General features: G+C 47.3%; 1 protein-coding gene across 1 annotated transcript in view; it reads right to left on the bottom strand.

Annotated features, from left to right (window-relative positions):
* The window catches only part of GRIN2B (glutamate ionotropic receptor NMDA type subunit 2B), a 203,737-nt gene extending 189,911 nt beyond the window's left edge, over positions 1 to 13,826 (bottom strand). Inside the window, exon 1 of the mRNA XM_074869431.1 lies at positions 13,557 to 13,826. The gene's annotated coding sequence lies outside the window, so the exon portion shown is untranslated. The remainder of the gene's footprint in view (positions 1 to 13,556) is intronic.
* Between the last annotated feature and the right edge of the window lie 240 nt (positions 13,827 to 14,066).

A 14,066-nucleotide genomic window follows, 5' to 3' on the forward strand; every position in this document is an offset into this window, starting at 1 on the left:
CTCATGACCCATGTCAGCCCACTTCCTCCTCGAGAGCAGCAAGAGGTCTTCTGCTTAACTTTCCAGTCTCCTGTGCCAACAGAAAGAAGTGAGGGAAGAGGCTTAGCACAACTCAGGTCACTTGAAAAGCCACAATGTGTGTGAATTGTCTGGATTTATGACAGTCGTCAGCACCACTGAAAATATCCTTGCTACAAGTAACAGGATCAGTTTGAGCAGAGGGAAAACAAAGTGGACTGAATAAGAGTACAAAACTGCAGAGTACCCTTCCTTTGGATGTTCAGAAAATGCAAAATGGCACAGACACACACATACACCTCTCCCACCCCTACACTTTGTACTTACTCGAAGTCCATGGGTCCTCCTTGCAGGAGACCAGTCTACAAGATCTTGAGATGCTTGAAAAAGACCAGACCTATGCGTACATATAGAGGACAGGAACTCCAGCCAAACCACCTGACTGTATCTCCTGGCACAGGCCAAGGATGGGCATTTTCTGTCAAATGCTGATCAGCATATACTAGACCAGCTCAGCCAGGATGGAGAAGGTCAGCTTGGCTTCAGCCAACTGGGAGCTGACTGTGGTCAAGAAAAACCTTAGCATGGATCTTACCATCTTGCTCTAGCAAGCAATGAGACAATTCTCAATTACATCTTCTCCAAGCCCTCCAGTTCTGCACCAAGGAACTCCATTCATTCAGTGCACTGCAAGTGCTGCTCAAGGTTGTATGGCTGTTCCCCAGTATGTTCTTTTATTTCCTGGTATGAATGTCATATGTTTCATTTCCAGTTATGTTAAGAGGCACAGCTTAACCTGCTGCTTCCAAGTGAAATTTGCCTTCTCTTTACATTGCTATGTTGATCTTTCATTGAACAGACTATTTCTGGGTGCTTTTATCCAAGGTCTGTATTTCTTTAGCTGGTGTAATAAATGCGGCATTTCAGTAAAGCCAAGGTTCAAGTTGAGTCTTTTGCATACAAACTTCTCCAAACCCTCAGGCTTCACCTAAAGAACCTGTAGATTTGTCATATCCAGGAAGAGCATGGGACCAAACACTGTCTTTCTGTCATCTCCTTTAAGTTCACTAAATATTTAGACATCCTATAATAAAGGAAATTAAGAGTTTTAAAGGGAATTTAGGTCTTTAGCTCTTTCTTTTTTCTCTCCCTCTGGATCTCTGACAGCAGTCAAGTTCTATGGTTTTCCTCCAAGTTTTGTCCTGCAACTTCTAAACTATTGTTTTATATTGCTCTTTCAAAGTCATTCAGATTATGAGAAAACACAATTAAGTTGCTTTAAAAGTCTCAAATTCTGTTCAAATGGAAATTTCAGCTATGCCCAATACAGCCATTTTAAGCAGTTCTTACCAGAGAGTCATTGATTTTTCTCCTCTAGGCACAGTCCATGAGGATTTGGGGGAGGAAACTCGACACAACTTAATCTGATCCCAAAACTGAATGTCAACCAGATTCTATACTTATTGCTGTTTTATACTGCAGGAAAAGCAATACATTAGGCAATCAAAAAAACACCTGAAAATACATACAGCAAAATAAATGATGATGAATCTGTTGGTAGCCTTGAAAATCATGTCATTTAATGCTTGAAAACCAAGAAAATCATCAAATATGAAGACAAAAAAATAACACCCATTGTACGCAGCTAAGATCAAAAAATAACACCCATTGTATGCAGCTAACGTCAAGGATTTATGCAGCATTCATTGCAGGCATCAGAATAGGACCTAGACAGTACCTCAATAGCTCTTTAAGATGTTCCTCAGATGACAAAAGTGAACAAGTTTATAAACAATAATGCTTTGAAATGAAGCTCATTCAAAGAAATATGGCAAGTCCTTGCATCTCGTACCACAGAGCAGACATACGAAGTCAATCCAATCCTCACCACAGCCAGTGCCAAGACTCTGCCGGACTTCAGAGGGACAGCGCAGCCAGCCTCTGGGCTGCAGCTGAACCCTTGTGTAGGTACACATCACAACTTGTCCTGCCACAGTTGCCAAACTACAGTATCACAGAAGACTGTCACGTCAGAGAAGATACATGGATTTCTGTATTACCCTGTGCACTTAAAAGGACACAGACTGCCAGGGCAAACCTTCTCTTTAATTTTCTGTTTTGTTTGATTTTTATGCTTCATCATGCAAGCAATATTTTCTTATGAAACATCGGCCTTGGCGTAGATGGGCAATGCTTCTAAATGCATGCAGGCAAAGATGTACAAAGACATATAATTAAATGTCATTCTTACACCAGCTCCCTCCTGGGACACAGTAATTATAGAAGAATCAAGCCCTGTCCATCTCTTCTTAGCTTTCCTGCAGCATCGTGAGAGACAATTGTCTGTGCACTGCCAAGGAACAGCCCTATGATACCTAGTCATGTCAAGGGACCTCACATGTCAACTTGCCACTCTCTGGCTTAAAATTAAGGTCTGAGAAGCCCAGAGATCATGGCTGGGCTGAGCTATATGGACATTGCTGTTTATTGCAAATTCAAGTCATGTTTGGGAACAATTTACATCAGTCCCAGACTGAGGGATCTCCAAGACTTTACGTTCAAAAGAGATGGACTATCAGGTAACCAGTTTTCTTACAGTGGAAAAATACAAGGCAGAGGACCAGGGATTAGGAGACTTTGGATTCCTCCTGGATTGATTTCCAAATTGGGTGGTGAAAGAGGGATAATTTAATACAACTCCTGTCTTTTCCAGCCCCCAACCCTGTACATCCTTAACATGCATACACACAGAACAAAAGAGAGACTTAAAAGCCTTTAGGAAGTTCACCTATGTAGTCTGCCTTTGTAGTCAATAAGGATTAGCTTCTCCAGAGGACAAGTTGGAGCACATCCATTGGGCTCCTGCTCTACACTGCCCTTCGAAGGACTCCCTGTTTTTCCACCAACTCCCTGGAGATCCTCTGGAAACAAGTCTCCCACAGCTAGTGTTAGCTTCTAGAAAATGTCCCTTTTCCATACAAAAGTCAAACATCTCACCAAGCTTATAAAAGCAAATGTATAATGAACAACGAGAGGGGATATACCAAGGGATATGAACTGCAGGAATAAAAATCCCAAGTGATTTTAAAGATCTGGAGAACTACTTGCACATTACAGGAAATGATAAAAATTTTCATTGAATCAATAACTCTGATTTCCTGTCAAAGACTCTCTGTAATTTTCATCCTTTGTTTAAGAGCATTTGCTTGAGGATCAGTTGTTTGCTCCCTGGAAATTCACCTCCTCCTGTCACTTTTTCTCCCACCTGGAGTCAGCACTGGAGCTGGATGCTAAATGAAACGTTTTGTTGTTACTGGGAAATACAAATGCATCCAAAGCAGAACAAGAACAAACCTGTGCTGCCTAATTTGGAGGGAGAACTAGCTCCCATGTCTCCCATATCTCAGAGGACTCCACAGTCTCTGGGCTATGGAGCCTGCTTCTCCATTTCTTTCATGCTGAAGTCATTTCCTTTTATATAAGTAATTACTTTATATTGGGCCAAAGAAACAAACTGCCTCCACAGCCCAGTCGTTACAGCACTCCCTCTCCAGCACAATGAATAGGCATTTATATAAAGTAGAACAGTTCCAACTGGAAAAGTTCCAGCTGAAAAAGCATTACTGCAGAGGACCCAGTAGTCTGGGCCCTCATGTTGGCTAGGACAGCCTCAGGGACAAGTCCCCACTCCAAAGTATGCAGGATAGGAATGCGTCATCCAAAACCCAGTTACTTTTCTGCTTAGCAGGCTGCTCGCTATTCTGAGCTTTCCTCTGCTTTTTCCTGAAAACACATCAAATGCTCTAATTAATTTCAGTGCAGAACTAGCAAAACCTATGAAATCAATTTTTTTTTTTTTTTTTTGGTGGGGCAGTAAATGCATTTCCTGCCACATTCACTCCATTACAAACCTCTCCTGTCAAAAACCTTAATCACCATCTCTAACATCAAAAGTTGAAGTCAAGGATCTCTCTGACAAGTTGTGAACAAGGAACATGATTTCAACTCAATGTCCTAACAAAAAAAAAAAAAAAAAAGTATAAGACTATTAAGATGAGGTATGTCGTTAACCAACACTCATCTCCTATTTTGTATCTCCTGGTTTCTGAAAGTTGTTACTCCCTCCAGTAAAAACAAACTGCACAGAAAGGCTGCTCATGTAAGACACCTGCTGTGGGCACCCAGCTTCTGCTTCAGAGAGTGTTGAGGCATAGGCATTCAGCTCCTGCAAAGTTCTCTGAGCCCTGAAGTTCAGAGATCCTTTTAGCCCCTTTACTCCCCATTGAAATGGTACAAATGAAAAATGGATAAAGCACGAACCTTACAGCTCTCTGTGAATCTCTGGTTTGAAAGTTTGCAAACTTTCAAACCAGGGATTCAAAGAGAGCTTTCTGTAAGAGTCACTACGTCTTTCAAGGCAGCCATCCCACAGCTATCCTATTTTTCTAAGCTATTTAGTTTTTATCTCCTCCTGTTTAGAGTACAGGCCCTCCTTCATGTAATGAAATGATTGCAGTGTCTTTTCTGAGATTCTCTTTAGGCTTTTGTGGCATTTACCACCTTGTTACTTCCAGATGGATTCTTAAAAGCTTCCTCCCAGAATACTCAAATACGCGGTACCTCAGACCACATCCAAGCTGGTTTTATACTTTGACTTTCAACGTTTCAGGACACTATCTTTGCAATTTTAATTATATATAATATTCACTGTTTCGGTAATAAATTAGAGGGTAATTTCAAGTTGCACCAAAAATGTGGAGAGCTGAAGAGAAGAGACTGTGAGAACAGATTATGTCATTCTGTCTCTTTCATTAGACTCTCCCCTGGGGATTGTCAGCCTCTGATGTTTCAGCTTGCCTCTGCCTGACACGAGGGAATCTCCCCTGAGATGCTTAGGCCACTGACTACAGCAGCCAGCGATAACAGAGAATTATAGAGGAGGAGAGAGAGGAGTGCAGGGATATGCGGATCCCTCCTGTGTGCTTTCCACGCAAGCGGATGCCTACGTGCAAGTAGCCGCGAGCTAGTGCATTTTTGTGCATTTCCTCTGCCACAATGTACTTCAAGTGCATTTCTCAGCAGAGTCCTGTGACAGAAATTCCCCAGAAATCCAGTCGTGTGCAATTAATTAACATCCTGCTTTACCTGGCACAAAGAGATTCACAGCAGCAACCCTTTCTCCATACTCCTCCTGGAGTGGCTGGCAGCATCCCTACACCTTTCCATGCAACAGTGGAGCCGTTCTCCTCACTGCAGAGGCTTCAGAACCATCTGCCCCCAGAGGCTGTGAAGATCTAGGATTGCCCTTGAAATCAGAGCCAGCTTTAGGCTCTTAGCAGATCTTCTGAAATTCATTTCCAGGTGATGTTCATTCAGGGCCTTCACCTTTCACGTTCCAAACATCCACTGTGTATCTCCAGGACCTCATTTCCAGCTGGGGATGCTGCAGTAGCAGAAGTCCCATGTGACAGAGGGAAAACATAGTCCCTTGTTATAACAAACTGCAACTTCTCACGTACCCATATCCCTCTATGTCCTGCTCATAGCCCACAGCCAGAGGCAATGCATGGCCACTGCTATCTTCAGCTATCATGATCAGCTATTATGCCTATCACCTGAAAATAATTTTTTGTTCATTAGGCAATCAGCTGTGATGTAGGACATGGCATTTGTGCTAATAAATTATCAGTGGGTTCATGACACCAAATCTTATCTGTCTCAACTGGCTCCTAATAACCATCTCAATTTATAGTCAGTTTTGAAATAGTGAACTTAATAAATTTTACATTTGTTTCCTTTTGCAAAATCCTCCAAATTCTTCAGAGGTCACACACGCAAGAAACTACGTCCACGTGAAAGAGTTGTGCGTATTATCTCCTCAACAGTTCATGCCAACCCTAACTAAGCGATTAGGAGAAGAGGTAAAATAAAAATCTTAAATCCAAGTATAATAAAAAAGATAGCTCATTGTGTTATTTCCTTCATTTGAGTTTGAGTTTGTCCTGGACACCTGTATAGAAAACTCCTGATTCTTACAAAAAACACCAGAGGTCAGGATTACACATTTGTTGCTCTGATAAAAAATAGTGTAATCCACCAGCAAGGTTGTACCATAGTCTCCACTTCTGCTGATGCACAGGAGGATGTAAAGCAGCATAAGCTTTAGGCCACAGAGCACATTTCCAGTGCTGGCCAAATTCACACTCTCAAAATGGCACTTTCAGCCCTCTAAGCTTGGCACTTTCAGCCCTCTCAGCTACTAGCAGGGAAATCTCTACTAAATCAAAGTAGGGAGACCCCTCTCTGAACCCATTAACAGAGCCACCCATCCAAACCCCAACCATGCACAGGAAACTCCTCCAACTCAGAGCACAGAGAGGTGCAACTGTGAAGACTGGCTAGTGAAGCAATGATTCTCCGAAACCACGATGCTCGTGGCTCCCCAAATCTTATTCTATCTTCTGGAAGCAGCAAAGGTGAGTAAACAGAAGGCACCTTTAAACTGTAGCTCATCTTGCAAGACAAAAGAATGAAATAGCAAGGCATGTATTTTCACATCGTTCAATATGTGATGATATACATCACCTTCCCTTGCAGTATCAGGTTTTGGCACACTAGCTATTCAGATGCTGCAATAGTGTAAAACCTTGAAAGAGATGGCTACAGACAGGTGAAGCTCCTTAATGAAAGAGACACAGTCTCAATCTCAAACAGCCCACCTTATCCCAGGATTCAAAAGAACTGCACCTGCAAATGCTAAAGCATCATTCACATGGGACAGGTTTATAAGTCTCTTCTTGCACAGATTTCTATACTGAAGCTCTAGCTGTCCCCCAGGATGGGACATGCTGTCACAAAGTACCAGAGGTTTTGAAAACCAGACCTCTATGGGGAGCTCCTGATATGCTCAAGCTGTGTCACCAGTCAACACCATCATGTTGACTCCTACAGGTACCGTATGAGATTTGGAGCACAGGGCCAAACCCACTCAGATGGCGAGGGTTTCCTCCAATGGGACAGTCAGTCACTCCCTCCTGCACACAGAGCAGATCAACCTCCTTACCTTTCTTCTAAAGTTGTTTGGTTACGCATGCAAGTATCATCATCTACGGTTCACTGGAGACAGACTTTATTAGATACAAAGTCCTGATAGCTCAGCACCTACATCTAACTTTAAACATCTTCAGTCACAGCCATTCTGCCATGTTTATCAGCATCTTCTACTGTCACTAAATCATTGCTGCAGTAAATATTTAATTTTATGTTTAATCCGTATTCTCTCTGCTTCATCTTAAACTCATTTATTTCCTGATCTGTCCTCAGTGACTAATGAGAATAATTGGCCCCTGTCCTCTTTCTGTAACCGTCTTTTAAGTATTTGCAGACAGTTAGGTATCCACCCACAGTTGTCTTTTCTCCAGACTGAGCTTGCCTGGCTCTCCCAACCTTTCTTCACAAGTCTTGTTTTCTCTGATCTGTGATCATTGTCTTTGTTCACTCCCCCACACTCTCCCCATTCCTTTCCTCTCTTAGAAGTGCAGCCCCCAAACAAAGTGCAGTTATCTAAGCAGGGCTTAGCCGCATCTGTAAATATGTGTTAGACATATCATTTCACTGTTTTGAACAAACAAGGATTGCATATGGAGCTCACACATGGGCTGGACAGCAGGTCCAGTAGAAGATGGTGGTAGCTTGAGTGATTCATTTCTTGATCGGTGGTTCAAATCCAGACTAAGAGTGAAATAAGAACTGTTCCCATTTCACAACTAGATAGCTACACACAGACAAAGTAGTATAGCTGACTGCTACATTGAGAAGTAACTTACCAGTTTGTCACATGGAGAGTTAACTGGATGTGAGCTCCTGACAAAAATAATGACCCATGGATTATTCATGGATAGAAACTAGTGGCCCCACACCTGTTTTGGTGGATGAGCAATCAGTAGAGAAAGCCACCAAACAGGCCATGAAGACCAAGTTCTCATTTTTCCCCTAGAAGTGTTTATTCCCTATAAATGTTTCAGCACAGCCATGCACACCAATATTAATGACACTGTGTGTGCTCTGGGATTACAGAAATCTTCAGTATCCAGAGCTGGCAACATAATATTTTACTGGAGCCACTTCAGTGGCTCTTTCCAGTTTTGAACCTTCCTTGTGGATAGGGTTAGAGGTATAGGGAGTGAATGCTGCAGAAATCTCAGCTTAGTATCCCTTTCACTTTGAGCCAGTAACCACACTCATTTGTAATTTCTCTTTTTCCCCAGATGCTTAATCAATTCATCTGTATTGGTGGCTCTGAAACATGATCTTTGATTGCTTGTGTTAGAAAGGGAAGAGAGACGCCCAGCATACTTTACGGTCTGCAAGTACCCTCTGTATTAAGAAGTATCAGCTGACAGTGAGTCTCAGAACATGTATCCTTTTCCTCTCCCCTTTTTTAGTGACCCTGAGTTCAGAAAAAGCAATATTTTTCCTCCACATTAAGCATATTCAGTGTATGTGTAAAAATTAAAGAAAGAGAAGCCAGTCCCTCCTCCTGCCGAGAGCCAGCATTCTCTCCTGCTTCTAAGAAAACACTAAATAAAAAGCAGCCTTGACTCAAGAGGTCCAAATTAGCCGTGGTTTGAATTGACTTGCTCATAGCCCTGTTTGCACACTGCCTAGGGCCACGCATTTTTTTTTTGAGCGCATAGAGCAGTTTTTTTCTCTGCAGTTGACCTCAGGCGCAAGGAGGTACGCTGCTTGGTTTGCACAGATCACCATCATGCACTTGGTCAACTTTTACACACACCAGTTCACACGCCGATGCATGATTCTAGCTGGGAGCTGGTAGTGTGTGGCTTAAAAGAAGCCATGAGCTCTTGAACTATGAAGGGTAGGTTCGTTTAGAATTTTTTTCCCTGACATGAAAGGTAGCTTTGACATTTAACCTGGCCGGGTCAGTCTTTTGGCTCCCAGGCACTTAGCACCATGCCACTAATTTTGCCAGAGCAAGCACCAATCCATATCTGCCAGGAGCCTCCTCTCCTGTCTTCAGATGAACAGACAAGCATGGTGGATAAGCCAGAGGGATGGTGGAGCCCCCTTTGTAGCTGAAGAAATGGTCTTTTTAGTTCCCATTGTGACGCACTTAGCTGAAGCAGAAACACAAGGCTCAGAAGGGAGAAGACAGCATCAGCAGGAGGGCCATGCTTAACTTTAAGTATCTTATTTTCCTCTGGTTCACCTGCCACATAATTCAGTGCTGCGATCTTCAAACTGCCATTTCATCTTATGCAGGGAAGCACCCAGGGCAGAAGCTAGTCCACCTGACTGCAGCGAAGCAACGAAATGAGTAAATTGATTCACTGTGGTTTAAAGCATTCTTGTGGATGGGTGGGTGGAAGACAGATCAGGGTAACAGCAGATAAGTTATCATCCATGTTTCTCCCAACCACTCCCTGCTTTTCTATCAAGTGTAAAAACCTCTTGAAGAAGACTGATCACAGAATCGCAAAAGAGTCAGGCAGTCCTAGAGCCCCTATGTCAGGCAGAGCAGATACTAGCAGCATCCCACTATAGATTAGGCAATCACAGTACCTCTCTCAAAAAGATCATCTAGTCCATCTCTCCTATTAACTAATCCATTGCTTTGTGATAAATTGCAGCTTTCACAAAGTACAGAGAAAAATTTTGTAAAAACCCTCTGCATAATCTCCAGCTGCAGCATAACTCTCCCCACTGCCCACCAAGCCTCGCTGGTAAGTAGCGTACAGGCAGAGTACAGCTGTGGCTTCCCTAAAGGCCAAGAAGATTAAACCTCTAGGGACCAGACCTCAGTTTGGACTATCTCACAGGCAGCTTTTGCACATCCTAAGGAGCAAAAGACGAGAGCGGGAAATGGAGCCCATTGCAGAGACAAGCAGTGCTGTCTGTACAGCACTTCCATCCTCTGCCAGCTTGTGGGAATGAGAAAACAGCACCGGGAATCAAATCCAGACCTCCCACATGGTACTGCAGAGACACTGATTCCCAGTGCCAGCCCAGGCAATGCGAGTCCAGCGTGGGAATCCAAGTGCAGATCCATACGCTAGCGCAGAACGGCTCTGGCACCGGAGACAAGGTCCACCTGCCCTCTTTCAAACCAAGCACAAGAAACAGCCCCAGCTGAGCTCCAACAAATGATGAAACACAGAAATTAATGCTGCCACCTTCTCCCCCCATAGGTGAGGGCTTGGAGATGGGGTGCTGGTTCATGGGTTGATAGGTGTTTTAAACAGGGGCAGTTGGTAATCCAAAATGAGGATTAAACAAGACAAAACCTAAATTATTAGATGGGGGTGGAGGGTTGCCCCTGCTCTGTATTTTCCATCTCTCCATGATCTCTTCATGCTCTTGCATGCACAGCTACAATGTAAAACTCAGCCACCAGTGCAGGTATCCTGAGAAACCTGCCCAGACCAGGACAGCTGGGGGCTGCTCCTGACACATTCCTTTGCCCAGCTATGGTCTCACCAACAAAGGGATCGCGAGAGGTACCAGCACTGGCACAGGCTGAGCTGGGCTGGTGCAGCAGGTGTGTGCCACCAGATCAGAGCCCAGGTTCCCCAGGAAGATGAGTAGTGGCTTTTTCCCTGCTGAGATCTGCCCCTGCATACCAAAGGCAGAGCCAAGAGGAAGCTGAAGCGGATCTCACCATCCCCAGGCTGTTTCCCCACTCCACCCTCGACCTGCTCCATCCTGTCCCAACCCTCTGAGACCCCCACCCAGGACTGGGAGACAAGCTGGTGTGGTGGGGGGCCAGAGAAAACCAGGATATGCGGAGGTGACAAGAGCTGCTGTTTTGGGGTGGCGTGGGTGAGTGCTTGAAAATCACCCATACCCACACCTCCCCTCTTATGGAGAGCACCCTGTACCCACACACACGCTGCCACTCTGCTCCAAAGCTGCAGTTGGGGCACACCAGGTCACCCCACACCCCAGGGTGCCATGCCCCTGCTCTGCTCCACAAGGCCTTGGGCTGTGGTGTAGCACTGGAGCCCCATGAACTGGTGGTGTTGCACACCCAGTCCTCCCTGCCTGCCCACGGGGGCAGCTCAGGAGGGACCAGCTGCCTCCCCCCACACACACACAGCTTGCAAGGCCTGAGGTAGCTGTGCTTGATAGTGTGAGGGGCAATATTAGAGGGCATCTCCTTTTGCCCATGCTGGAGCTGGCAGGGAAGGTGAGGAAAAGTCCCAGGTAAAGGTAACAGCAAGAGAGACCCTGTGGTAAAGGCAGGGATGAGGATCAGGGCCCATGCTCCCTGCCCCCATGGTTGAGCATCAAAGCCACAAGACCCCTCCCCAACTCCCATCCACCCTGCACTACCTCTGCCCAAACGTGGCCCAGGTCACGGATGGGAAGGACCATGGCAGGGATGCAGCACCCGCTTGGGCCTGGTACCATGCAGGCAGGGCTGGCAGCTGTGGCAGGCAGTGGGCGGGCAGCGCTGGGCACCACGCTCTCTCCAGGGGAGCACACAGCCCAGCCCGGCTGTCACCCTGCCAGACACCCCGGGCAGCTTTCCCCCCTTCCTTCCATCTGCCTGAAAAGCCCGGGGTGGGGGGCAGAGGGGCAGGGGCTCAGCCGGGCTCGCCCAGCATCTGCCCTCCTCCCTCCTCGCCGTGCATCCCCCCCGGGGCTTGTGCTTTTAGGGGCCATCACGGGTAAATGAGACCCGAGGGAGGGGGCTACAATCCCCCACCCCGGGCGGTGCTGGGGACCCGGGTGGATCCGGCAGCAGTCGGGAGCTGCGGGGCCTGAGAAATTCCTCCCGAAAACGGGAAAAAGGCTCCCACACGCCCTCCTCCCCGCACAGGTAAACTTTCTACTCCCACTTGCGGAGGGAGAGGGAGGGAGCGCTGTGGCAGGGAGGATCCAGGCGCGGATAAACCCTGGGAAGCCTTAGATATTTATAGAAGCACAGCCAGAATATGGCAGGAAAGGTGGCTCTCAAGCCTCGACAGGGAACCGTTCCTGGTTTTTAACAATAGCTCGACGAAACCCCCTCAGAAATGTGGGAAACAGCCACCGGATGGAACAAGGCGAGGGAGGGGGTGGCAGAGGCGCGCCCCCGCCGCAGGATGCTCCGGGTACCTCAAGGGCTGGGGGCCCCCACCGCCGCCCCGGCCCCCGGCTCCAGGGCTTGGGGGGGGGGGGGGGGGGGCGGCTGGCGGGGGGGGCGGCCCCCTCCTTCCTTCTCTTACTGTGGGGTGAGACACTTGCTCTGTATTGCCTCCCCCCGCCCACTGCCAGGCCTCAGGTCTGCTGTAGGGATGAGAGAAAGGGGGAGGCGGGTCGGAGGGAGCCTAGGCGGGGGGCTGACGGTGACGATAAATGGGGGGGGGGGGGCAGTAGCTCGCCCCTGCCCCCACCTGCCTCTCTCTCGGCGTGGGGGCTCTCAGCCCCACGCGTGCCGGGTGAAGCGGCGCGGCAGGCACGGGCTGAGACTTAAAATAACCCCGAGACGTTCAACACCTTGTGCCCGGCGCTCCCGCACCCCCGGCGCTCCGCTCCCTTTGTCTTGCCACCATCTTACGGGAAGACTCACATGTCACGTTACGGTCGGGATGCACCGGTGTCTCTCGCGTACCTACAGCCGAGCGGCACGATAGCCATTTTGCATCCCTCCCGAGTGGGCTGGGGAAGGGGCTGCTTGCATGGGGACGCGGGGTGCGAGGCGCGGGGGGCGGGAGGGGGCGGCGGAGAGGGGCCACGGTGCCTTCTGACAGCACCAGGGAGACGGGGATAAATTAAAACCCGTGAAGTTGCCTGAATACAGCGCCTCGTAGGTTCAGGTTAAGTCTCTTGACGTGCCCGGACTTAAAATAGCCCTTCACCTCCACGCAAGCAGGCGCACTCGCCCCGGCGCTGGGCGGGCTCTTGCCGCGGTGCCAGGGGCGGCCCCGGCCCCCCCCAGGGGCCCCGGCCCAGGCCCCCGCGTTAGGCCGCTCACGATCGAGAGGCCGGCGTGGGTTTTAAGTAATGCACCACCCTCCTCGGCAACAAGCAGGTTTCTACGTACTGTTATTCCTAATGAGCTCGATTTTCACATCAAAGCATGACAAGGAGCCGGTGGACCAGTGAAAAGAAAGAGGCAATTTGCGGATGGGTGGATGGGTGGGTGGGTGGATGGATGGCTGGATGGATGGGAATTATCTTCGTTTTCACCCCTCTCCAAAGCCGTGTTCCTCCTCCCGTGTCTTTCCCGACCCCACCTGTACGCCCTAAGAAAAAAATCACAAGGGACTTTCCCCCGATTCACGACGCGGTATGTAACTCAAAGCATCCCTCTCGCCTTCTCTTCATGTCCTATTTGATGAGCCAAGAGGGAATCAACATGTCTGGTGAATGTTCCCCTTTTTTTTTTTTTTTTTTTTTTTTTTTTTTTGCTGTATCTGCTTCTAAGAACAGCATCCCTAAACCTTTTGTTCTACCGCGAGTGGTCTTCCCTGGGCAAACCCGTGCACCAAAATGAGCTGCCAGCAAAAACACAGAAACAGGAATTTCCCTACCTTGGTTTGTAGAAGCAGAACCTCTAGACGGACAGATCAAGGGAGAGAGCATGTTGGGAATGTCCAGTCTCCTCTTCTTGCTTGCATATCCACATAAGAAGAATAAGGGTCGGGGGGCAAACGTGGGGGAATAGGTTAAAAAAAAAAATCCTATTTGGCTGTAAAAAAAATAGAGGATTCTTTGTGGCAATCTTGCGTCTTGAAGCAGTGCAAATTCAAACGCCGGAATCACTTCAGAGGATATTCAGCACGAGTGGTGAGGATCGTTAAATGCAGGTTCCAGAGTAAGCATTCCTTTTGCCTTTTTAATGATTATTGTTATAATTATTCTTTTTTTTTTCCTGGAGCCCTAGTGGAGGAGGCTGTGTTTAAAGCAACTGGAGGTCGGTGCCGTTCGTCTGTGAAGCATGATTATCCTCAAAGCGTCCCCTTCCTGAAGGGAAAAATAAGCATCAATTTTGTATTAGAGGGGTCTGGGGGGGATAAAAACCGCTCCCCAACAAAGACATT

This window comes from Strix uralensis, chromosome 5, assembly GCF_047716275.1.
Source record: "Strix uralensis isolate ZFMK-TIS-50842 chromosome 5, bStrUra1, whole genome shotgun sequence".
NCBI lineage: Eukaryota > Metazoa > Chordata > Aves > Strigiformes > Strigidae > Strix > Strix uralensis.